This window comes from Lactuca serriola, chromosome 5 (assembly GCF_051521515.1).
Source record: "Lactuca serriola cultivar US96UC23 chromosome 5, Lser_US96UC23_V15, whole genome shotgun sequence".
Taxonomy (NCBI): Eukaryota; Viridiplantae; Streptophyta; class Magnoliopsida; order Asterales; family Asteraceae; genus Lactuca; species Lactuca serriola.
This window is the reverse complement of record NC_136412.1, coordinates 49,828,933-49,855,744: the sequence shown is the minus strand read 5'-3', so window position 1 is coordinate 49,855,744 and position 26,812 is coordinate 49,828,933. Positions and strand designations below refer to the sequence as shown.

The following is a 26,812-nucleotide window of genomic DNA, read 5'->3' as shown; positions in this document are numbered from 1 at the left end:
ATGAAAATTTTCTTTGAAAATGGGAAGACAAGATGTAGCCATTGGAGATTCCCATATGGAAATGGGAAGACATCACGATGGACTTTATCACGAAGCTCCCTAGGACAACACGTGGAGTGGATTCTATTTGGGTCATCATGGATCGATTGACCAAGAGCGCACATTTTATCCCGATCCAAGAGAGTATTTCTGTTATCAGAAGGTGGCGGCATGTCATGGCGTGCCGGTATCAGTGGTTTCAGACCGAGACGTTCGATTTACTTCTAGATTTTGGAAGCGGTTTCATGACGAGATGGGTACTCGTCTCCACTTGAGTTCAACTTTTCATCCGTAGACCAATGGGCAGAGTGAGCGGATGATTCAAACTCTTGAGGATATGCTGCATGCGTGAGTATTACATTTTGGTGGGAGGTGGGATACTTATCTTCCATTAGTGGAATTTTCGTATAGCAACAACTATCATGCTAGCATTGATCGACCTGCTTTTGAGATGCACTAGGGAGGAAATGTAGGACCCCAATTTGTTGGGGCGAGGTCAGTCAGCGAGTCATGAGGAGTACTGAGGTGGTGCTCAAGACCATTGAGATGATCCAGCAGGTTCGGAGCAGACTTCAGACAGCTCAGAGTCGGCAGAAAAGCTATGTCGACAAGTTCCGGTCAGATTTGGAGTTCCAGGTGGGTGATATGGTTCCTATGAAGGTTTCACCTTGGAAAAGTGCCATTCGGTTCAAGAAGCGGGGCAAGCTGGGTCCTAGATATATCGGTCCCTTTAAGGTTTTGGCTCGGGTGGGCTGGGTTGCATATCGTCTAGATTTTCCAGCCAAGCTCAGCTAGATTCATAACACTTTCCATGTCTCTTAGCTGCAGAAGTGTTTGGTGGATGATTCTGCAGTTGTACCCTTAGAGCATATTCTGGCGGCTGACGGCCTGAATTACGTTGAGTGGCCTATGGTGATTTTAGATCGAAAGATGAAAACCTTGAGGAACAAGGTGGTGGAGCTTGTGAAGGTGCAGTGGCTGCACCACAAGGGGTCAGAGTGGACTTGGGAGCCCGAGGAGGAAATGAGGGAGCATTACCCAGGATTGTTCGAGAAGGCGGACTTCGAGGACGAAGTCTGAGACAAGTGGGGGGGAATTGTAATGACTGGTTTCTGGTATGTATTTAAACTTCTAAATTATTCAATTTTGTAGAGCAACTCGACGATTTGGTAGCCCCAACTCATCGTGTTGAAATGTTTTCGACTGCGTGTTTTAAGTGACCAACTCGACGAGTTGGGAGGCCTCAACTCGACAAGTTGTATGGAAGAAATGTGTCACAACCCGGAAATTTTATTCTAGTTAAGTCAACGTTGGTCAAACTTTTTCCTCTCATGATCTTGAATTAGATGGAGTAGTGAACTATGAGTGCAAAAGCCTTGTAATTAGTGTGTTGGTGTTTGGAGGGAAAAAGCCTTAGGAATAGAGATCCTTCGCGTTGACCACCAAAGCTTCGCAGCCATGAAAGGAGCCAAGAACTTCGGACCGTGAACTACCGAGCTGTGAACCTGTGAAGCCGTGAAGACCTTCGGACCGTGAACCCTCGGTTCACGGCCGTGAACTCCTCAGCCTCAATCACTTCGCTATATATATATATATATATATATATATATATATATATATATATATATATATATATATATAAGTGTTTGACGCATTTTATCTTCATTTCTTATTCTCCTGGCCGCAAACAACCCATTCTCTCTCAAGTATCATCCTCAAGAACACCATCTTTCACTCTTAAACACCCTTTTTCCTTGCTAATCCTTAGAAGCTTACTAGGATCTTCAAACACTTTCCAAAACACCAAGATCTTCAAGTGTTCTTTAGTTGGGCCGTGAACCATTCAAGTTGTGTCGTGAACCATTCATCAAATTGGGGCGTGAACACCTCAAGACCAGCCGTGAACACCCTTTCAGCCTCCTAACTTGCTTCCAACACTCTTTTGGTGAGTTATTCTTGCATCCTAGGTTGTTTCCTAATCACCTTTGTTGTTAGATCCACTAATTAATTTCCAATATGTATCATTATATGTCATTTAGGACTCGTTTGTGCATCAGGACTTCATTCATGGAACTTATCATCCTTATTCGAGTCTTCAAATGGATCACCCACATAAGGTGAGTTGATACCCCTATAATCTATCTTTTAAATGGTTTTAAATGCTTTTAAGGGGGGGGGGGATACAAGTTGAGCACAATTAAATTGTGTTAATATTTACCTGTGATAACCATCACATTAAAGGATTTCTTATGCTTTTGTAAGTGATCAAATAAATTCAAAAACTCTTTAAATATGTTAGTTTGTTGATTATAAAACTCCATTTTTAAAGTACATGTTTAAGTCAGTAGCTAATTGAGTATTTTCTACAAATCAGGAATAGTTCAAGAAAACATACTAGTAAACTATAATAGGTATAGTTTAGGGATTCAGTACATACTATATTCTAGAACAGAGGAACAATACATGATTCACGTACTTGTACTTTACACTCCCAGTAACCTAGGAAGGGAACGTATCATTAACTCATTGTTTAAAACAAAATATGATAATACACATGGTATAAGGATATATATATATATATATATATATATATATATATATATATATATATATATATATATATATATGGGGTACATCTACAAAGTACCAGGTTATATATGGGGTATATCTACAAAGTACCAGATTTTATTTAAAAAGATTGCATCTACAAAGTACCGGACAATAGTAAATAAAACATAGCAATATATAAAACTCACAACAGTATCGACTGAGGCGTTTAGAGTACAGGATTTCAATACTTCTAGTAGTCTTCCTAACCAATAGAACAGCACCGTATAACCTTCCTAGTAACATGAACATTTAGTAAAAAAAGGAAGGGGGGGTATAATTCTAACTTTATGATTCCTTAGTGGATACATTAGTGATATATATTAATAGGATCTTACAGGCAGTAGGATGTGTGCTTTCCGCTTCATTTCCTGTTCCTTGTTTGGTTGTGGGCTTAGAGCAGATTCACACAGTCTACTGTCTATTCGATCTTAGCTATATATATATATATATATATATATATATATATATATATATATATATATATATATATATATATGTCACACCCCAAAACCGAGAACGGCGGAAATGTTATGGGGCGGAGGACGCCATGTAATGTATCACAACAATGTAAAGTAATAAACAAGCAACAACATCATCAATTGCATTAATAGTATAATTTTAATTACAAGTGGGTTCTTTCATAATATACAACAACATATTGCATAATCAGAATATAAGACGAGTCTGGACTGCTCCGTCTTCACAAAACCTGGTCGTCGTACCTATCTATTTGTGACCTGAGAATACAAGTTATTTTAAAAGCGAGTATCATCCAAAAAAGCTGGTGAATTCATAAGTATTAATGTGTCTTTAATTTGTAAAACTTGTAATGAAAGACCTGACATTGTTTTGAAAGAAAGTTCGTATAAGTGTGGAAATGTTTGTAAGTAATTGAAAGCGTTTGAAAAACCCTAGCAATCCCTATGATTCCTATTAGTAAATATGAAATCTTGTACCAAGACATAACTTTTTTGAAAGTAGCCTTCTACTAAGACTCGACTGTTTTGAAAGTAGTCTTCTACCAAGACTGGATTGTTTTGAAAGTAGCCTTCTACCAAGACCCGACTGTACTACTATTATTATAAATATAAGACATTATATCCTTTGGTACTAGGATACTCAAATATAATTCACCTCGTAGGTTATATGAATGACTCACAAGATAAAGGTAATAATAATATAAATAACTCAAGTATTATCCTTTTGTACTAGGATAACTAACAGTGTTAACTGAAGACATCCGTAGATGTACATTTACCTCTGTTGCTAACAACTGGGTGTAGGAATAGTTAGTCCGTTAAAGTATACCTATAATGGTATCAACCGTAGACATCCGTAGATGTGCATTACCTCTGTTGCTAACAGTTGGGTTCCGGAATGGTTAGTCCTGTCTAGTAAGTAAGTAGTCTTCTCACGAGACCCACTGTAATTAAGTAATTATATGATTGGTAGTCCCTATTCTCCATTTGGAACTAAAGGTGACTTCCACAACTAATCGCTAGGTCGAAATCCATATTTATTACCAAATCATATATAAGCCCAAACTATACCTATAATAGCTTACTAGGGGTATATGAACGTATACCTTTGCTACCCAAAGGTACTGAACTGACTGACTAGAACTATTATGTCCGTATATGTACACATGATATACAACTAATATTTAGACGACCTTCAGACGGATACCCGATACCCTACCAGACCACATCCTAACGAGGAAAAGGAAATAAAGCGGGTTAGCCTTCCTAAGTCCTTTAAACATTACTTATATAACTATACATATATACAGGCATGCTTTTAACAAAGTATCTATGTAAAGGTATCCAAGTAAGTGTATCCAAGTAAGTGTATCCATGTATGTGTATCCATGTAAGTGTATTCATGTAAATGTACTCATGTAAGCGTATCTATGTAAACGTACTCATGTAACATGTAATATATTAGCATAGACTCATGAATGAACTAACTCTTGTGATGATTTTTTGTACTTGGAGTGGTAAGTAGTATATCCTAACTATACCTATAATAGTTACTAATAATGTACGTGTATAACCTGAAGTATACCTTTACTACCCAAAGGTAGTAAACTGATTGAAAGGAAACTTTTATGTATACATATGTATACATGATATATAACTAATATTTAGATGGCATTCGGATGAATAACCGATACCCCATAGCCACATCCCAACGAGGAAAAGGAAACAGAGTGAGTTAGCCTTCCTAAGTCCTTTAAACATTACTTATATAACTATACATATATGGGCATGCATTTGATAATATAAAAGCATAAAAGAAGTTTTGTAAAACCTTTGAAAAAGATTAATATCTAAGAAAAGATCGACTTGATGTCAGTTTATAAAACGATTTGAAAGTATTTGTTTGATAGAACAGTTTAAGTATAAAGAAACCTTTGTTTGAAACATAATTGTAAAAGAGTTTGAAATGAAACATGCAGTGTATAATAAACAGTTTAATAAAGAGTTCTAAACATAAAAAACATTTATGAAAATCATTTGAAGAAATCCGTTTGGTAAAACAGTTAACGTATAGTAAATCCATTTGCATGTTAGTTATTAATCACATGCGATTGATATAATAACTAGCATGATTCAACTTGTATTCCCCCCATAAAGCATTTAAAAACATTTAGAAACATTTAAAAGGTTCATTCAAGGGGGTATGAACTCACCTGCAGTGAGCGGATCGGAAGGAAGTGTCGGACAAGTGCTTGGTGTCAAGTGAAGACTTAGACACACACAATGATCCTAATTACATATGAAGACATATGTATATAAACAATTAGTGATTATAACACTAATTAAACATGTATAAACATCCTATTGCGAGGAAAACGCTTTGGTCAAGTGCTAGGAGGCTATCGGGTTGCAACAAAGGAGTGCAAGGCCTCTCACGGGAGTTTATGGTCCAATGACCATGTTTGCTGGAGTTTACGGCCCAGGGGGTTTACTCCTGGCCGTAAACTCTCAATTGGTCACCAAAAGAGGCTTAAAACTCTAAGGGCTTAAGTGGTTAAGTGCTCCAAGGCTTTAAACAAGTGTTTGGGTGGGTTTAAGATCCTAAAATGACCTTGTATGGTGTTTACGGCCCTGGGACCACTCCCCCATGAGCTTACGGTCGTAAAATCATGGTAAGGAGTACCATTTCGTGAAATGAAGTCCTTAGCTCAATGGTGTAAGGTTCTATGCTAATATCCAAGGCTCACTAAAGTGTTAGGGTGTCATTTGCACCCTTAAAAGGGGTTTACGGCGCAAGAACATGCCTTGGCAGTAAACTCCTTGAATACTATGATTTCTTATGCTTTCTAAGCCTTAAACATGATAAACCTAGTGTAAAATGAGTTGGATCAAGAGTACTTACGATCTAGGAGCTTGAATGGTCGGTTTTGGCCAAGAACACGAGTGTGTGTTCTTGGTGTTCTTGGTGGAACTTGAAGATCTACAAAATGGAATGATTTCATGGATGAAATCATGTAAGGTAACTAGTTTATGCAAGATAACAACTAGTTAAGACAATAAGCTTACAAGTTTTGAAGACCGGGGACGAAGATCGGGATGATACTTGAGAGCATTTGGGCCAAGAGGAGGAAAGGAATGAACAAAGTGGCCAGAACTTGACCTTATAGGAGGAGTTTACAGCCCACATGGAGTTTACTGTCATAAACTCCTATGTGGTGGCCGTGAACTCCTGGTTAAGGTGTTCCAGACTTGATCTTTGAGCTATCGATTTAGTAGATAAACCCCGACACTTATTCCTTAAGTGTACAAGGCTCAGAACGCGCAAATAAACTCCTAATTGTGCTAAAAGATAATAGCACTAAGTTTGACTTTTATTGAAGTGTTTGACTGTACTGGATGGAAAATTTCGGGTTGTCACATCATCCCCCCGTTAGAGGGAATTTCTTCCCGAAATTAGAATTTAGGTAAAGGAGTAGGCATGAATAATCGAGCAAGGAGGTGAGGAAACTTCCTAATTGATTGGTTCTCGCACTCATAAGTGAATTCGGGTCCTCGGTTGGTATCTCTACGAACCTTCACTAATGGGAGGCAGCGTTGCTTCGTCCGCTAGACCTCTCAGTCGATGGTCACTACGGTTCTTCCACGAATGCGAGGCTCTCGTTGATCTCGATCTCGTCGAGTGGGATTATGAGAGTCCTGAAGGAAAGGTACATTTTCAAGTTTGAGACGTGAAGGGTGAAATGTACGTTACTAAGTTCGTTGGGTAGGTTAAGTGGTGTATGTTTCCTTTCCCTTTCTTACTACTAGAGTAGATAAATAAGTCATTTACAAGGACAATGATGAACTGATCCAAGCAAGAATGGCGTACCTTATTCATTACGTTCATGAATACCATGGGCGTATTCGTCGTATCCGAGGGGTATCACTACGGACTCGCAGTGTCCGCATCGAGTTTGGAAGATTGTCCTCGGGACACCTTTCACAAACACTCGGAACTGGTGATATTCGGATCGTAGGTCTATTTTTGAAAGGTAAATAGTTCCTTGCGGTTGGTCAACCGTCTCATCTATGCGAGGCAGATAGTGATGATTTCTAATGGAAGTCCTGTTGAGGTCTGCACCACGAGGACTTCCCAAATGTTACCCACACTAGTACAACTCTCGCCCATGCACGCTTAACTACGGAGTTCCGATGGGATCCGGTGCATTAGTGTTGGTATGATCGCACCCACTGAATTCTGTCTTCTTGAAGCATAAGACCAGAGCTCCCAAAGGTGAGACACTTGGTCTTTTCATTCTGTTGCTGAGTAGTCGTTAAACTGTCCGGGCGGTTCTTGTATCATTTTGATTCAGGCCAAGAGAGGAGTTATTATACATGACAACTTAGCTTATACACGTTATGATATAACTAAGACGGGGCGGATAATAAAATGTGTGATTCTACTCTAGTCCCACATCCTAACGAGGAAAAGAAACTAAGTTAGAAATCTCACCTTCTATTGTCTACCAGGTCTTCGTTATATATAACTGGGGAATGTATAAGCGAGGAAAGTCATAATCATAATCTTCTTACGAATCTTTTTCGATGAACTAAGATTTCCTAGTAAAGGCTACTATTGACCTTGGATGTACGTCGATCATTCTGTGAAAAAGTAAGAGTATGATCTCGAAGGTTTGACCAACATCCCTATGATGCAGTCCTAGTACGGAATGGAAGTATTTTTAGGAAGGTTTGACCTACATCCCTATGATGCAGTCCTTAGTAAGGAGTAGAAGTAAGTTCATAGAATGGTCTTAAGACATCTGTCGTTCGCGCCGAGGTACTATAGGTTGGTGGATAATGTGATCCAACCACTGAAAGAGACTTGGAAATGTCTCCGGAGTTAAATTACTATAGTCCAATGACTTGACTAAAGCATGTTTCAGATAGACTCCAATGAAGGTATGATGAAAGAATTTGAACAAAAGAGTGACACATAAGTTAGCCGACTGACAATATCATCGATGTTTAAGATGTAATAGGTCTTACATCACATCTGGAGTAGAAAAAGTCCTTGACAGCATAAAGTTCTAATTAAAAGTACTTACAGTACAAGGTAGTCACATAGGAAAGTGCTACACAGAACATAGGCAGGAACACGGTTCTTTAAAACAAAGAAGGAAAGTAAAGTATCTCCTGATGGCGACGGTCACCCCTATGGTGAACCCTTAGTTCAGCTAGTTGACGTTCCATATCAAGTAGGTGTCTTTCGTACACCCTTTGACGTACTCGGAGCTCTATGAATTCAGCTCAAGTTTCAGCTAGAGCTTGCAGCAAGGTTTCATGGTTTCTCTCAGATCTCTCGTGAGTGTGTTCAAAGCGATTGGTGCGAATGGTATGCATCCCTGCGTTGGCTTCAACCTCTGCGATACGTTGGAGAGCCGTCCAGCCATGAATTTCATTTCGGGCAACTCTATGGATCAGGATTGGTAGAACTCTGTCTGCTGAGTTCCCTTCGTTTACGTTGTAGAAGCTTCGGTCTCCATTAAATGGCATAGGATGATCTTGATCTTCGCTCCATGTTTCCAAGCATTCTACCCAAGGAGGCGTCGGACCATGAAAAGCCGGACGAGGGTTAGGATTTGGAATAGGAGCTACTTGGGCAGGTTCTCAACTTCAGGTTCGGAGTTAGCACCATCCAAAAGGTCTTCATCATGGTGATCATTTAAAGGGATCGAATGATCATTCTCTGGTTCTTCTCCAAACCATCTAGCAATGATTTCTTTCGGCAGATACGGGTTGCCGTGGGGATAGAGTCCAGCCATGTTATCTTCGCGAGAATTGGGGCCAAGAAGTAGTTATTAGATGAATTAACTAGATAATTATAAGAAGATCTTTATTAGTTACGTCACTATTTGTAAAGTGCATACTGATTATATGTAATCATAGAGGATAGGCCTTCGAATAAGTGACCTTAGCTCCAAATTCATGAGGAACAGGGGTAAAGCAAAATTTCACAGATTCTGAGTCTATATCATCCTAGTTACATATAACCTTAATGTATCCACTTAGCAACTATTGACCTAGTAATGAAGATCTCTTTTTCTTTAGTTCTCAAGTATAAAGTACTTATAGTAAAACCAAATACCCCTATGGTATTTCATTGTGGTAGTGTTGGTAAGTTTTTAGACTTGTTGCCATATCACAACCATTCTTAGGCATGTGCTAATCACTCCTTGGGCCAACATAGTTGATCAGGCTATGCCACTCCCAAGACTGACTTTACATCCCCGAGCTTACATGTGATATTCAACAATCGTAATACTTTTGTTCTTGTCATTGTGACACGGATTTTAGTATGAATGCAGACACGTATACTCAATCAAATATTTTATTATTTAAAGTATAAACTATTGGTCAGAGTATTTTTAATCCCATTGTATTTATAGTTAGTATATCTTTTATAGGTTGATATACTTAATTCATTATTAACAATGCTCTGATACCAATCTGTCACACCACAAAACCGAGAACGGCGGAAATGTTCTGGGGCGGAGGACGTCATGTAGTGTATCACAACAATGTAAAGTAGTAAACAAGCAACAACATCATCCATTGAATTAATAGTATAATTTTAATTACAGGTGGGTTCTTTCATAATATACAACAACATATTGCATAATCAGAATATAAGACGAGTCTGGACCTTGTATGGTGTTTACGGCCCTGGGACCACTCCCCCATGAGTTTACAGCTGTAAACTCATGTTAAGGAGTTCCATTTCGTGAAATGAAGTCCTTAGCTCAATGGTGTAAGGTTCTATGCTAATATACAAGGCTCACTAAAGTGTTAGGGTGTCATTTGCACCCTTAAAAGGGGTTTACATCCCAAGAACATGCCTTGGTCGTAAACTCCTTGAATCCTATGATTTGTTATGATTTCTAAGCCTTAAACATGATAAACCTAGTGTACAATGAGTTGGATCAAGAGTACTTACGATCTAGGAGCTTGAATGGTCGGTTTTGGCCAAGAACACGAGTGTGTGTTCTTGGTGGAACTTGAATATCTACAAAATGGAATGATTTCACGGATGAAATCATGTAATATTACTGGTTTATGCAAGATAACAACTAGTTAAGACAATAAGCTTACGAGTTTTGAAGATCGGGGACGAAGATCGGGATGATACTTGAGAGCATTTGGGCCAAGAGGAGGAAAAGAATGAACAAAGTGGCCAGAACTTGACCTTATAGGAGGAGTTTACGGCCCACATGGAGTTTACGACCGTAAAATCCTATGTGGTGGCCGTGAACTCCTAGTCAAGGTGTTCCAGACTTGATCTTTGAGCTATCGATTTAGCAGATAAACCCCGACACTTATTCCTTAAGTGTACAAGGCTCAGAACGCGTAAACAAACTCCTAGTTGTGCTAAAAGATAATAGCACTGAGTTTGACTTTTATTGAAGTGTTTGACTGTACTGGATGGAAAATTTCGGGTTGTCACAATATATATACACACACACACACACACACACACCAAGTATGTGACATCCCGAAATCAGGTATAACTCCTTGGACCTTCTTCTTTCCTAAAGCTGTCAGTTTTAGCCCTTGAGTAGTTTGTGTGATGATCGAGTACGTTGGGCGTAATATAGAGTACGCCACGCGTACTCTTGAGCGTATTCACGATGCGGAGGTTGCCTAGTACGCGGGGCGTACCAGGTCCATAATGAAACCCTAATTCTAAGTGAGTCCTCTATTTAAAGAACGTTATGTGTAACACCCCGAGTTTAGAAGTGCAAGTTCAGGGTTCTTAATGTGCCCTATATAAAGCACATTATAACCCACCTTCAGCCTCTTTGCTACCCAATTAAGATCCAGAAACTCTCATCTCATGTGTGTGACTCCATTGATGAAGAATTAGAGCTTGGAAGAGAAATTTGGTGTAAGAAGCTTGGGGATTTGGAGGCCATCATCAAGGGGCTTGGGTAGATCTGGAGTCTACATCAGTTTAGACTCATCTTTGGGGTAAGAAGTCACCTCCTTAAGCGTTTTTCCTTATTGTTCATCCATGGTGGTTGTTTTGGGATTCTTTAGCTTGATCGAGATCTATTTTGGGTATAGAGACTAGATATGAGGTTGCAACTTCAGATCTAGGTTGTATTGGAGCCATGAGGGCAGAAAGCATCAGCCATGGGGCTTGATTGAGAGTGTATTTATCCCAAAACCTTCTTGTAGCTTGGTTGGAGCTTGTTGAGCCTTGCATGCACCTAAAGTTGGAAACTTTACGTGTGAATCTGGCCCTAGGAGTCCAAATCTATGTATTGGAAGCAATGAGATGGCCTGAAATCGTCTGAATGGAGATGTCACGTTTGGACTCGGCGAGTTGAAAGAACAAATCGGTGAGTCTGTTGAAGAATTCCTTGGACTCGACGAGTCTGTGCTTGGACTCGGCGTTTCTGGTCGTGGAATCCTAACCTTTTCTGGTTGAGTTGTGAATCGGTGTGTCGAGGGATGACTCGATGAGTTGATAAGGAAGGGAGTCAGAGCTTGTTGGACTCGACGAGTCTTGGGGCAACTCGGCGAGTTGAGTCGTGGCATGACAGTTTTTGAGCATAGGAACTCGACGAGTAGGGTCAACCAGGAAGGTTGACCTTGACTGAGGACTTTGACTTGGACCAAGGGTTGACCAGTTTGACTTCCAAGGGTATTTTGGTAATTATTGGTGTTTATTGGATTTGGTTAATTGGTAATGTTCAGTGGTGAAGTTCGTGTTGGTGGTCGGAGCAGCATGATCTTATTTCTTCAAGTCGGCAGTTGCAGGTGAGTTATCCTCACTATATCAACAGGGTCTAAGGCTCCAAGGCCGACCCTTTATCGGATGGAAATCCGGGTAGTTGTTGTCATGTTATTGCTTTGCTATGTCTGCATCCTGGTAGTTAGGATGGTATATGTTAGAGAACTGGTTAAGGTTGGTATCCTAGTATATAGGATGATGTTATACTAGTGACCGGTTAGGTCGGTATCCTGGTTAGGATGTTGCTATGTTATGTGATATGCTGGATCAGTTTGATTAGTTGTGAGATGTTATATGATTATATGTTTATGTGCACATGGTTGTTGGATTGGGGTTGGGTTGAGGCGGGCTGCTTTGTGCTGTAGGCCAACATACCCAGGGTGGACCGGTTAGACCGAAGGCCCGACGAGCGATCCGGATAGGCTGAAGGCCCCAAGAGGGCGGACTGGACGTGCCGAGGCTCGGAGAGTGGACCAGACAGACTGAAGGCCCGGTACGGGCGGGCCAGTCATACTGTAGACTCAGAGAGCGGACCAGGTGGACTGAAGGCCCAGTGCAGGCGGACCGGTCATACTGTAGACTCGGAGAGAGAGTGGAGCGGGTGGACTGAAGCCCTGGTGTAGGCGGACCAGTCACACTGTAGACTTGATATGCATGGCTGTTCTATTTATGATATGATATGATATGTGTATGGTATTGTGGTTGGTATTTTGGGGGTAACTCACTAAGCTTTCGGGCTTACAGTTTCAGTGTGTTGTTTCAGGTACTTCAGGAGATCGTGGCAAGGCGAAGGCGTGATCGTAACGCTCCTCAGTTTTTTGTTGATGTTATGGGATACTCTGATAATAAATGAATTGAAAACCTTTTCGTAATAACTTAATGAATATGGGTTGTTTTTGAAAAGTTTAAATTGGTTGTAAATTTTTGGATGTTACAATATGGCCTCATTGTTGGCCACCATTTCCAGAGACTTGCCCATCCAAAACCCTAATCCTCGTACTTGAAGCTTGAGAGTGCCCTTGAGAGCTTGTTGGTGTGTTCTTGAGCCATAATAGTGGAAAGAAAGCTTTGGAGAAGAAGGAGTAAGAACCCAAGCACTTGGATATGAGCTTAGCAGTGTGAGAAGCTTCATTTGGAGGTATAAAGCTTCAAACTTTCTTACTTTTTCTATTATGTGTTCTTATATGGGATGTTTTAGGGTTTTTGTCCCAAAAGTTAATGGCTTTGTGAGTTGATGAGCTCTAAGAACCTAGATATGTCCCTTGCTAGTGTATTTCGTGTTATAAAGTCATAAAAATCCAATCTTGGTCATTAAGAGCTAACCATGCATGGTATATGGGATTGAGAAAGAAAATGGATGAAGGTTTTGAGTGCTTAAGGCCAAACCAACCATTCAAAGGCGTAAAGTCTTCAACTTTATGGATTAGGAGGCTGTAGGGGGTCTAGATCTGCATTTTGAGCCAAGGTCTTAACTGATTAAGACTATAAGTGAGGAGATAGTGAAACTGGGACGTACACTGAGCGTAAATCCCAATATGCGAGGCGTAGGGTGCAATCAACCCGATATCAGCGTAGTGGACGAGTACACCCAGCGTAGAAATCTGGTACGTGTAGCGTACTCGCAAGCATTGACTTTTGTTGACTTTTAGGGTTCGGTCAACAAATGGACTTTTGGATTCAAGAAGGTTTAAAATGGTCTTTTACCCTTCTGTGAGAGCCTAGGGGGGTGGTCTAGCTTAATGAGTGCTGTTATTCAATAAGAATTTCTATTTATGTGTATTAGACGGAGGCTAGACCGGAGATTAGAGTCCGAGATTATTCCAAGATAGTTCGAGGTGGGTCTTCTCACTATACCTTACCTAGAGTGGTAATTATGTGTGACTGGAAGGTCGTAGGTGTTTATATGTGATATGCTATGTTATGAGTTGTCTGGTTTGGACCGGAAGGTAGTCCGGGCTTGGACCGGAAGGTCATCATGGTTGGGCCGGAAGGTCAACCGAGTTGGGCCGAAAGGTCAACAGAGCAGGACTGGAAGGTCATGATGGTAGGGCCGGAAGGTCTACCAGAGTTGTGGAGCCGGAAGGTCCACTGAGACACATTGGCCGGAAGGCATCATAGAGCTTTAGCCTCGAGTGGCTAATTTATATGCATGTGGTATTTTGGGGAACTCACTAAGCTTTCATGCTTATCGTGTTATGTGTTATGTGTTTTAGGTACCTCAGAGGATCACGGGAAGGCACCGGCGTGATTGTACACACACTTGGGACATTGAGCTATGATTGTGGATCTTGTATTTGATATGATGTTTAGAAAACTTTGTTGACTATTATGGTGTTTTATATAAAATGACATGTGTTTTGTGAAATTAAAAATGAAAAATTTATTTGAAAAATCATGTTGTTACAAGTTGGTACCAGAGCCTTGATTTGAGGGATTCAGATACACCTTCGAGCATATCTGGACTCAAACTGAGGATTTGAGAAAAGTTTTTAGAAAGAAACAATTTTTCTAAAAAGAGAAAAGGATTTCCAAAAAAGTGCAGTGTGTACAATCAGCCAGCGCCCGAACGGTGATTTCCCAAAATACCCTTACGTTATGTGTTATGTTATTATGCGATGTGTTATGCAGGCTAGAGTAGGCTAAGTAATTCATATCTTAGGACTAGAGTGGCCTAATATGTGATGCCTTAGCCTAGTAATTTCTGCTGCTGTGAGTTGCTTTGAGTGCATGTAGGTAGCACAGAGTAGCATGTGAGAAGTATGCTAGAGAGTGGGCTGTATTCAGAGTGGTATAGGGTACTTGCGAGTTGGGATCCTAGGAGGAGGACTTGGTGTGGATACGCATACGGTGTGGAAGGTAGTATTGGGCCCATACTACTGAAAGCACCGGATCGGTAAGCATTCCATGTAAGAATCCTTAGGGTGCTAAGGAACAAGTAGGAACGATTGATCAAATGTGAGTAATCTCGGTCGAGTCTCTGATTATTTTATGTCGTATTTTAGAGGCATCATGGTGGGTACGTGCCACTCTCCAGAGAGCAGCGGTGTTAGCGATGATGAGATTCGCAGGATGATTCATGATGAGGTGGTTGCAGCTATTCGGGCTGAGATACCGGAGATGTTTGGGTCTATCAAGACCACGCTGATGGAGACATTTGACGAGCGATACGCTGCTCTTACCGATGCTGCGACCACCGAAACCGTTGCTGCTGCTAGGCCACAGGGGGTGACTCGTTGCTGTACCGGGAGTTCAGCAACACGAAGCCACCAGAGTTTGATGAGACTCAGGATCCGATAGCAGCGATGAGATGGATTTCTGACATTGAGGGATGCTTCTATACATGTTCTTGTCCAGAGCATATGATGGTACGGTTCGCGCTGAACCCGCTTCGCTTGGGAGCGAAGGACTAGTGGAAGTTTGTGACAGCCGATTTCTCTGCAGTAGAGCTTACCGTGGTGACTTAGGAGAGGTTCACCGCTATGTTTCGAGACGGGTACGTTCCCCCGGTGGAAAGGAAACAGTTGGCCCAAGAGTTCTTGTCCCTCAAGCAGGGGACTGAGTCTGTGACTGTGATCACGCGGACGTTTCATGAGAGGGCGTTGTTTTACCCTGAGCACGTGTCTACCGAGTAGGCACGTATGAGCCGATATATGAGCATATTGAGGAGAGACATTCGTGAGTTCATGACGAACTCGACGTACCAAACATTTTTTGAGCTCCAGGCAAATGCTCGGAAGAGGGAGATCGAGCTACGGACTCAGGCCATGGAGGAGGCAGAGTCTCAGAGGAGGGATAAGTGGCCGACACAGTCTCAGTTGGCGGCCAAGCGGGTAAAGCCCGTTGATTCGAGATCGCGAGGCCAGAAGGGACGCACTTGTGGAAAGTGCGGAAAGAGTCACGAGGGAGTCTGTCGATCAGGTGCTTGCTACAAGTGTAGAAATGAGGGGCATATAGCCAAGGATTTCCCCAAAGGGTTCACAGTCTGTTTTCACTGTAACCAAACCGTCCATCGTAAGGCCGAATACCCGCAACTATTGTAGGGGTCAGCACATGGATCTTCACCTGCTGCTATCCGAGCTACTGAGAGTCGGCCAGTGAAGACCGAGGCACCGAAGGCTCGCGGGAGAGCCTTTCAGTTGACCGCAGAGGAGGTCCGCGCAGCACCCGACGTTGTGGCTGGTATGTGATCTTTTGTTCATTCTTTTGATTATATATGGTGCTTATTTGTGATAATTTTTAGGTACTTTTCTTGTGAGTTCTGTACCTGCTTTGGTGTTGTTTGACTCGGGTGTGAGTCGATCCTTCGTATCTTTAGCATTTAGTCGCCACATTGGTATGCGACGAGAGGCGTTGAGTCAACATCTGAGAGTCTCTATAGCCGATGAGCATGCAGTGTTTGCAACTGATGTGATCCGGGTATGTGTGCTTGATATTTTCAAAGTTGAGTTTCCGATAGATCTGGTACCGATCACGATGGGTGATGTCTGTGTTATTGTGGGTATAGATTGGTTGAGTCGATTCGGAGCTATGATCGACCGCGAGCTGTTAGGGTCGAAGTCTTGTTGTAAAGAGTTGAAGTGTGTACTGTATTTCGTATGTAATATATTTACTAAGTCATTTTCATGTTCGAAGCGTAACTCTTAGACTTAGTATTTTTTGTACTCTCAGTTTCCTATAAATAGGGACTGAACATAGAGTTAGATAATAAGTTTTCCTGGAATGTTGTCTACTATTGTACTCTTGTTCATTTGAGAGTAATAAGAGCTAAAACCAGATTCTATTTACATTCTGTGTTCTTAATTGATCTTTTGCTTGTTTAACTTTGATTCTATTCAATTTCTCATTACAATTCCACTTCAATTGGTATTAGAGCAGGAATCAAACTGCAATGATCTGATTTTCATTTTGAATCATTTGTTTTTGAGTTATTTCTCGTCTCAAAAAGTTTCCACGTTTTGGTTCTGAAAATCTCGTCTGATCTACAGATTTGATTAGATTCTGCATTTGAATTGTATAATCGAGTGATCGATTACAAGCTTCTGATCAATTCATTTGATCAAATTTCAAATTCATCAAGTTTTCTGAATTTTCTCGTTTGTTCATCAATGGCGAACTTCAACTTGAATACAATGACTTCTTATTCTCATCTACTTGGATCATCAACAAAAATTCCGATGCTGATTCCAAAGTATTACGATCAATGGGTGGATCGTATGGAAGACTATCTGAATGGACTGGATGAGGAATTATGGAATTGCATCAAAGGAACAGTTCAACCTCCAACAAATGTTTAGAACATTGGTTCATCTACAACAACTTTTGCTGGTGAAAATCAATCCACAAGGCTGGAAAACAATGAGAAACGTTATATGAGAGAGCTGAGAGGTGGATTGCCACCTATTGTTTACAACTACATCTGTGGTTTTAAAACTGCTAAGGATATCTGGATCACTCTCAAGGAGAAGTATCAGGGGAGTGAGAAGACGAAGATCAATTCAGTTAAGCAATGTTTGGTAGAGCTGAAGGAGTTCAAAAAAAAGGAAAATGAAACAATTGAAAGTTATTATGATCGTCTAAATGAGCTGATTTACCGATGCAATAGGTATGGAATCACAAGGTCCTTAATGGATTTCAATCTTACTTTTGTCATGGGACTTCGTAAGGAGTGGAGGAGTGTGAATATGATGATCAAAAATCAACAAAGTTTCAACTGTTCATCTCTAAATGATGTGTACAATCAGTTGAAAACACATGAAAGTGAAGTTTCAGAAATGATGGAAGAGGAGAAACATGGCATAGGAGGACCTCTAGCTCTGGTTTCTAAAGCGTATGAGGTGGAGACTGTTGAAAAAGAGGGTTCGAATGAAGAAGGTTTTCTCATGAACTCTAATGATGAAGCCATAGCTTTTTACTCGAACAATCGAGTTAAAAAGTTTTTCAAGAAGCCTTTTAATCATAAAGGGAAGCAAAGTGATGGAAAAGGAAGCTTTGTGAAGTCTGGTGTGGATGAGAAGAAGAAATTCGAAAATATTGAGAAGAATGATGAAAAAGAGAAAGAGTCCAAGATAGAGAAGAAATTGAAAGGTGATTTTGGAATAGATTGTCACTATTGCAATGGGGCCAATCATCTTGTGAATGATTATATGCTTCGTAAGAAAGATGAGAAGACGAATAAAGTGAAGGACAAAGCGTACTACTATGAGAAGCTTGAAGAGGTTCGTACGAAGGCTAAAGGAATGTCGCTTGTGGCAAGAGGAGCAAATGAAGATGATGGCACTTATCAGATCTGGTCATCTGGATATGATGATGAATAGATGAGACATCCCACTCATGGTGTCATGTTTGCTAAGTTTAAGGATGGAGAAGAAGAAGTGACTGGTCGATGCTTCATGACGAAGTCGAGTGACAAATATCCAATGACAACAAAGGTACGTTCTGTTCTTGATTCATTTAACATTCCTTTACAAGCATATGATTCTGAAATAATTGCTTTTGATGATATTGTTGCTTACTTTGATGCTATTATTGTGTCTGCTAGTAACGAAGCAAAGAAACTTAATAATCAACTGCTAGAGACACAAAAGTTACTTGACACGAAACGAAGCAGAGTAGAGTATCTAAAATTACAATTAAAGAGTGTTAATACTGATAGAGAAAATCTAGATAAGCATGTTAGGATGTTACTTGCTCAACGAAACATCTATTGTAATTCAGCTAAGCGTTTGTATGCAAAATTAACTGCTTTACATCATCCATCTGAGATTAGCAAAGAACAACATCGTAAGTTGTTACATTTTCTTGTCTATGAGAGAGAAAAAGTTGATATCATATCGTATGATTGTGAAAACACCATAGTTGATTTTAACAAAGTGCCAGATGATATATATGCTTATGGTATTGTTAAGATAGATGAATTTCTAAATGCTGATGAACTTGTTGAAATTGTGAATGAAAGTTTGACAAAAGATGAACAAGTGAAAATTTTGAAAAGAATTAACATTCAAAACTTGACTCTCAATTCAATTTGCTGATATTGATGATAACTCGGATAATGCTAGTGAAATCAGTGAAATTGAAGAAGAGGAAAGTATTGATTGTTCTCAGTTAGCTATCATTAATGTCACATCTAAGATCAAAGGTAAAGAAATTGTTAATGATTTGATAGTTGAGGATGACATTGGAAAACCCTCTACTTTGAATATTTGTGACTTTGATGATGTAGGGATGCGAGACAGTCAAACAGATAGTAGTGATGACGAGGAGGACGAAGTCAAAGTTTCGTGTAATAATAAGTCAGAAAAGAATGTTTCAAATGAAACGTTCATTCCAAGAGTTGTTGAACAAGTTTATGGAGGAACTGAAAAGTTTGACAAAGCGATGAATGAAAAAGGTGCTCACTATTTGGAAACTAATAGTGTCGTGTATCCAAATTTTACATGCATAAATGAAGTAGTTTTTCCAAATCAAGTATTTGTCACTACTGGGAATGCTAAAAACATAAAGCCATAGTTTAAAAAATTGATTGAAGAAGACAACAAAAGAATGTCAAACGAAGGATTCTTTTCGAATCAAAGCACTGTTGAAAACAACCTAACCAAGAATTCGTATGTTTTCCAAAGATTGAAGAAGACAACAAAAGAATGTCAGACGAAGGATTCTCTTCGAATCAAAGCACTGTTGAAAACAACCTAACCAAGAATTCGTATGTTTTCCAAAGACAAAAATCAACACGAAAATGGGTTGTAAAATCGGAAAAAGAAAAAGAAGCTTTCAAACAAGAAATTGTTGAGACATATCAATTTGTAAAATTGAATTCACAAGAATATAAAACACTTGTTGAAAAATTTTCAAAAGAAAAAGGAGTTTCAAAAAGAAAAGCACGAAAAGCAATTTTTTGGCAAGTAGTGTTAAACGAAAAACAAACATTCGGATCAACAACGAAAATGAAAAATCCCGCTCTATCAAAATACAAAGTTTGTTTTGATTCACGAGAACGAAAAATCAATAATTTTTCAAATTTAAACTCATCAATGAGTTCTCAAACAACAAATCTTCAAGAGACGTCTTTCAAAAGAAAACCTCCAAATACTTCTTTTCATTATGCAACAAATGTAATAGACTCATTTCCTTCAACTAAGCATAATAGTGATACAAATCAAAAGGTTGAAAATGTTCGAAAGATTGTCAACTCTCAAAATTTTAAAAACAAGTCACAACCTTGTGAATGTTCGAAAATATGACAATGTTTGAAAATCAACATATTCTCAAACTAATGTCAAATTCACTCCATAAAAACCTAATTTTCCAAATTCATCAGTTCATAAAGCAACAAAGGTTATGAACTCAAAAGGTACTTCAGACGTGAAATCAATCAATCATTGGCTTGAAGGACAAGGGAAAAAGTTTCAAGTAGGAAAGTTTTCTCAACAACAGATTCGAAATGCTTATGAAGAGTATTTGAATGAATCTTCAACACAAAGTTCATCTTCTCAAGATTCGAATATTCCGGTTCAGAGATGACAACCAATCAATAAAGTTACACGAATTGAGAAGACTGAGGTGGAATCAAATGAAAGTCCAAAACTATCGAAAAATTATGTTTCAATATCTTTAACTGATGATGTTGACTTAATTGATAGTGTAAAAACAAAAGTTCAAACTTGGGCTTTGAGTTCGAAATTTCATTCTTTGTTTCAAGCTAATAACCAGGGACCCAAAAAGCCTTGGGTACCTAAATTCTTTACTTAAATGCAGGTATTGTATGACGATCAATACGATGAGAAATGGTAGATTGATAGTGGTTGCTCTCGACACATGACTGGAAGAAAGGAGAATTTACGAGATTTTCGAAGTCTTGAAAATGCTAGAGTGGTGAAATTTGGAAATAATCATAAATGTCAAGTCAAAGGTTATGGCAAAGTAAGAAATGGCCAATTCACAGTAAATCGAGTTGCTTATGTGGAAGGTCTTAAACATAATTTGATAAGTGTTTTGCAATTTGTTGCGGGCACTGGGAATCAAGTTGTGTTTAATGAAGAAGGAAGCATAATATCAAAAGTTGAAACAAATGAAGTGTTGTTAAAATCAAAAGGATATGGAGATATGTTAACGCTAGATATCAAAACAATTGTAGGCAAACCATCTGTGTGTCTACTTTCGAAAGCTTCAAATGATGTCAGCTGGTTATGGCATAGGCGTTTATCACATCTTAATTTTCGAAACTTGAATAAGTTGGTTACAGAAGACTTAGTTCGTGGTTTACCTGTATTGAAATTTGACAATGATACTCTTTGTGCAACTTGCGAACAAGGAAAACAACATCGTAAAGGACATCCAATCGTCATAGATTTGAAAATTGTTGAACCGTTGGAACTTCTTCACATTGATCTTTGTGGACCATCAACTGTTGACACACTCAACAAGAAACGATACATTTTGGTTATTGTTGATGATTTTCCACGATTCACTTGGGTATATTATCTCAGGTTAAAATATGAAGTTGCTCAAACAATGATCGAATTTATCAAGAAAATAGAGATGAGTCTAAAAAAGAATGTTCGAAGAATCAAAAGTGATAATGGGTCTGAGTTTAAGAATAATGTGTTGGATTCGTTTCTAACGAAAAAAGGGATTTCGCATAATTTCTCATCACCATATACACCTCAACAAAATGGTGTTGTCGAAAGGAGAAATATGTCATTGTGCGAAGCGGCAAGAACAATGTTGACATATGCGAATCTTCCTCAGTACCTATGGGCTGAAGCTGTATCAACAACATGCTTTACTCAGAATTGATCGTTTATTCATAGAAGATTTAATATCAGTCCATATGAAATAATAAACCATCGAAAACCTAATGTAAAATTCTTTCATGTTTTTGGTTGAAGGTGCTTCATTATGAATCTCAAAGATAATCTTTCAAAATTTCAAGCTAAAGATGATGAAAGAATATTTCTGGGATATTCGAACAATTCGGTTGCATATAGAGTGTTAAACAAACGAACAAGAAAAATTGAAGAAACGTTTAATCTTACTTTTGATGACTATTATGTCAAACAAGTGGAAAGACATTTCGAACAAAAACCAATTCTTAATGAATAAAATAATCAAACTGAAGATAATAATTCAATCGATTTTGATTATGATTTAATTCTTGGTGTCCCAGACAGGGCTGTTGATGCTGAAGTTAATGCTGATGATAATCAAATACCCGAATCCTCGATACATACTGAAGATTCAACTTCAAATACTGTTACAAATGGCGAAAGAATGCTAAATGATTGATTGGAATGGGAGTATACGAATATACCTTCAGGTGTTGAGGGGGAACATCCTTTTGAGGGGGAGAAGAGTAGTATGAATGATAACTTCGAGGGGGAGCATCAGGATGATAATTATGTTGAGGGGGAGCATAATGAAATAGATACAATAAATCTTGATCAAAATGATGAATTTCATGAAATTAATGATAATATTTCTGTTACAGGATCTGAAAATGAAGATATGTATGAAGATGCACCATTGGAATTTGATCCAACATATCCACCACTTGAGAAATGGACGAAAAATCATCCAAAAGAGCAAGTTATAGGAAATCCACAAGATGGAGTTTTAACAAGAGCTCAAGTTCGTGCGAAAAATGAGCTACTCAATACGAATCAAGAATTATGCATGTTTAATGTTTTTATTTTGAAAATTGAGCTAAAGACAGTTAAGGTTGCTATGGAACACTCGGATTGGGTTGTTGCAATGCAATCTGAACTTGCTGAATTCGAACGAAATAAAGTTTGGAGATTGATTCCAAAACAAAAAGACGTTTCGATTGTCGGGTTAAAATAGATTTTCCAAAAAAACTGACAAAGAAGGCAATATCATCCGAAATAAAGCTAGGCTTGTAGTTAAAGGTTATTCGCAACAAGAAGGTATCGACTATGAAGAAACCTTTGCCCCTATCGCAAGACTCGAGGCTGTTCGAATATTTTTAGCCTATGCAGCTCATAAGACTTTGATGTTTATCAAATGGATGTCAAATGTTCATTCTTGAATGGAGAGCTTGAAGAAACTGTGTATGTTGAACAACCACCTGGTTTTATTAACGAATAATTTCCTAGTCATGTATACATCTTAGATAAGGCTGTTTATGGGTTAAAACAAGCACCAAGAGCAAGGTATGCAACCCTTACCAATTTCTTAAAATAGTCAAAATTTAAACAAGGATCAGTTGACCCCAAATTATTTCGTAAGAAAGTTGGGAATCATATAATGCTTGTTCAAATTTATGTTGACGATATTATTTTTGACCCTACTGACCCAACTTTGTCTAGTAAATTTTAGAATTTGATGAAGATTCAATTCAACATGAGCATGATGGGTAAAATCAACAATTTTCTTGGGTTAAATATTCGTCAAAGCAGAGAAGGAATTTTCATTAACCAAGAAAAATAAACGAAGAATTTGCTTGAGAAGTTTGGAATGACGAATAGCACGAAGCTAAGAGTGCCAATGGCAGTTGGAACGAAATTAACACCTTCGTTAGATACACCTGCTGTTGATCTTACTTTGTTCAGAAGCATCATAGGTTCTCTACTTTATTTAACTGCAAGTAGACCTGATATCATGTTTTCTGTATGTAATTGTGCTAGGTATCAAACGAATCCAAGAGAACCACATTTAACAGCTGTGAAAAATATGTTTCGTTATCTCAAAGGAACTATTTCGTTAGGATTGTGGTATCCTTCGAAATCTGGATTTTTCATTCAAGCCTTTTCGGATTTAGATCTTGGTGGATGTACTCTTGATAGAAAAAGTACAAGTGGAGGATGTCAATTACTAGATGGGAAGCTTGTTAGTTGGCAATCAAAAAAGCAAACTTGTGTTGCAATTTCTACTGCTGAAGCTGAATACATTTCTCCTGCTGCTTGCACTTCTCAAATCATCTGGATTCAAAGGCAATTGCGTGATTATGCAATCAATATGAAAAAGATTCCATTGTATTGTGATTCACAAAGTGCTATACACAATTGTCATAATTCAGTACAACATTCGAAAACAAAACATATTGCTCTTCGTTATCACTTCATAAAAGATCACGTTGAAGATGGAAATATTGAAGTTCATTTTGTAAAAAAAACTGATCAACTTGCTGATATTTTCACAAAACCTCTTGATGAAAAATCTTTTATGAGAATATTGGCAGGTTTGGGAATGTTAGATGCGAATTCTGTACCAGAATTAGTCATACAAAATTATAGAAGCATCTATTGGTGAAAAGGTGTCTATTCAGAGGCAAAATAATTCGTTTAGAGGCTGATCGTATTAACCATTTAGGGATTACTGTTCACATTCAGCGCTTCGACACGCTTCGTTTTCGTATATTTGAGCTGAAAATTTTCGTTTGTTTGGTATCATCTTTTAATTTCAATAGTTTGTCTTTTATTTTGAGAAAAACTGAAAATCCAAAAATATTTTCATTACTTTGTAATCATTTTCGAAAAATCAAAAATTCCAAAAAGATTTTCTTTTGTTGCATGTTTTATTCTTCGAAAAATTCAAAATCACAAAAGTATTTTTCTTTCTTTTCAAAAATATAAAATTCAAAAAGATTTTTGTTACTTTGTTATTTTTTTTTGGTATCACGGAAGATTACACAAAGAATTTTTCAAGGGTCATGCTTATGTTTCTTAGGGAAGGTATTTTTGTTCAAACTATGCACTAGTTAAGATGTCCCTAGAAGCATGCTGCAGCATGTCGACTCAAGCCTCCAAAGACTCAATGTGTGTTTATGAAAGCCTTAATGAAATTTTTTCATATGAAAGTTTCTTCCCATTCAGGCTTACATTCACATTAGTCACTGAGCTACCTTACTCTTCTCAAATGAGTAAAGAGTTTACTGTTAGGTCCATGTTTAACAAAGGTACATTCGAATCTTTCACCATCTTTTTCATCACAAAATTCTTAACACTTTGCACACACAAAGATACAAGTTCAAGAGGTCATTGATCAAACCAATCATGACTTAAACATGTCAAAAATATGTGTTAATGATCTTAAATCATGAGATCGTGATGTAAGTGAAACCCAAATATATGAACTTATTAAGGAATTGACGGGGAACTTCGTTCCAGATTCTTACGAAACACTTGTTTCTGTACCAAAGTTTCGTATACTCCAAATCACATTCTTTCGTATGAGAGGTCTTGCTCAAATGTTCGAAGCCCACGACAATTGTTTCTCAACAAGATCCAGCTTAAATATTTTTCTTTGGATGTGATTTCCGTGTGAGTATCAATTCTTTTCCTTAGTCACTTTTACATTATATACCAAAGCAACTTGTCACTGACTACACTGGTCAAACAAGTAATTTCGATTATAATTACTCACCTTATATTTAGGTTGATATGTAATGAAATACGTAAGCCACCCTTTGAAGCCTTGAAAAAGAAGCCCTTTGATACTTCTCTATAAGTATTCAGTTGTAATTCACGGGAACATACACAAGCTGTTGATTATCTCTCTTGATAATAAACGAAGCAACCTTTGATGGAGTTTAACTGACTTCGTGTCTAAATTTTTGACATCATAGAATCCAAATTTTTGTTAATTTGCTTCTTATCTTTTTCTTTGGCAGACATCACTCACGAAATCCTTGAGGTTCTAAGTAATACCAACTTAGGTTGAAGATTTCACAAGACTGGAAAACGACTTCGTTTCGAATCCCAAAAACGAAAGAGCCCAGCCTCCAATCCGAAGGGTTTAATCTTATCCACTTTGTACTCACGAATAGTCTAAAGTTACCATTTGGCAACTTGGCCCTAGTTTTAAGGTACCTTATCAGACGTGATGGTATAAACGGCTACTGGTGCGAGTTTCAAGGAATGACATGGCATACTCATTAATGATAAACGGTTCAAATTATTTTGGGCTTACCTATAAAAGGAAAATCCTTTTCCTTTTATCATTACATGTTCAAAAATTCACAGACAAACAAAAAGCCCTAATTTTTCCAAAAAGCTTTCAAGAACTCAAAAATGGCCGCTGTTCAGAACTCCAGCACTGAAGAAATTGAATCTCAATCATTGATGAAAATTCAAAGAACAAATTACCAAGTTGAGTCCAATGTTTCATTGTATCCAGAAGACTTGAAGATGCTAATCGTTGCCCTGAAACTATCTTGATTAGCAACTGCTATGTTCAACTCATTCGCAGTTTCGATGACATGGTTGTCAATGGCTGCTTCAACTGCTTCTTATAGCAAGGCTACCGATTTTATTACTTTTAATCTGATTAATGAGAAGAATGTTCGATTGACAAAGAAGATGTTCACTCAGTTTCTGGATATTCCTAACTCTCCACCATTCTTGAAGCCTACGCATCCATAAATCATACACATGTTCAACGATATAGGTTACCAGCCCCCACTCAAGAAGATTAGTGATTTCATGAAATCAGGACTTCCGTGTATGTGGACCTTTTTCTTTGGAATTTATATTAGATGCCTGATGGGAAGAAGTTTAGGTCTTGACAAGGGTAAATTAGAAGTTTATGCAATGGTAATGGGTCTTTACTATGATTTGAGTGTTGACTATGCCACTCAGTTGTGGAAGGAGTTTGGCAAAAGTTTTCAGAACTCGAATATGGTAAAATAGATTTCGTGTGCAAGGTACTGGAGCCTTGTTCTTGAAAAAGTTTATGAAAAATAGGGAATCCAAGTCTCTGCTGATGAACCTACTGCTGAATTTTCTAAGTATCAATTTCCAAAAGTTGTGGAGGATGATGTGAATATTTTTCCAAGTGTAGCATGTATTCCTGATGCTATGCTAAAGAAGGTGAACCCCACTCACAAGATTCTTGTGAAAGATTTGGAGACTATTAATCCAGATGTGGAAACATGGGTTTTGCTAACAGCCGA

At 38.5% G+C, this 26,812-nt stretch overlaps 1 pseudogene; it reads right to left on the bottom strand.

Moving 5' to 3' along the window:
* Nucleotides 1-7,239: 7,239 nt before the first annotated feature.
* Nucleotides 7,240-7,357, bottom strand: LOC145056253 (5S ribosomal RNA; annotated as a pseudogene).
* Nucleotides 7,358-26,812: the final 19,455 nt, after the last annotated feature.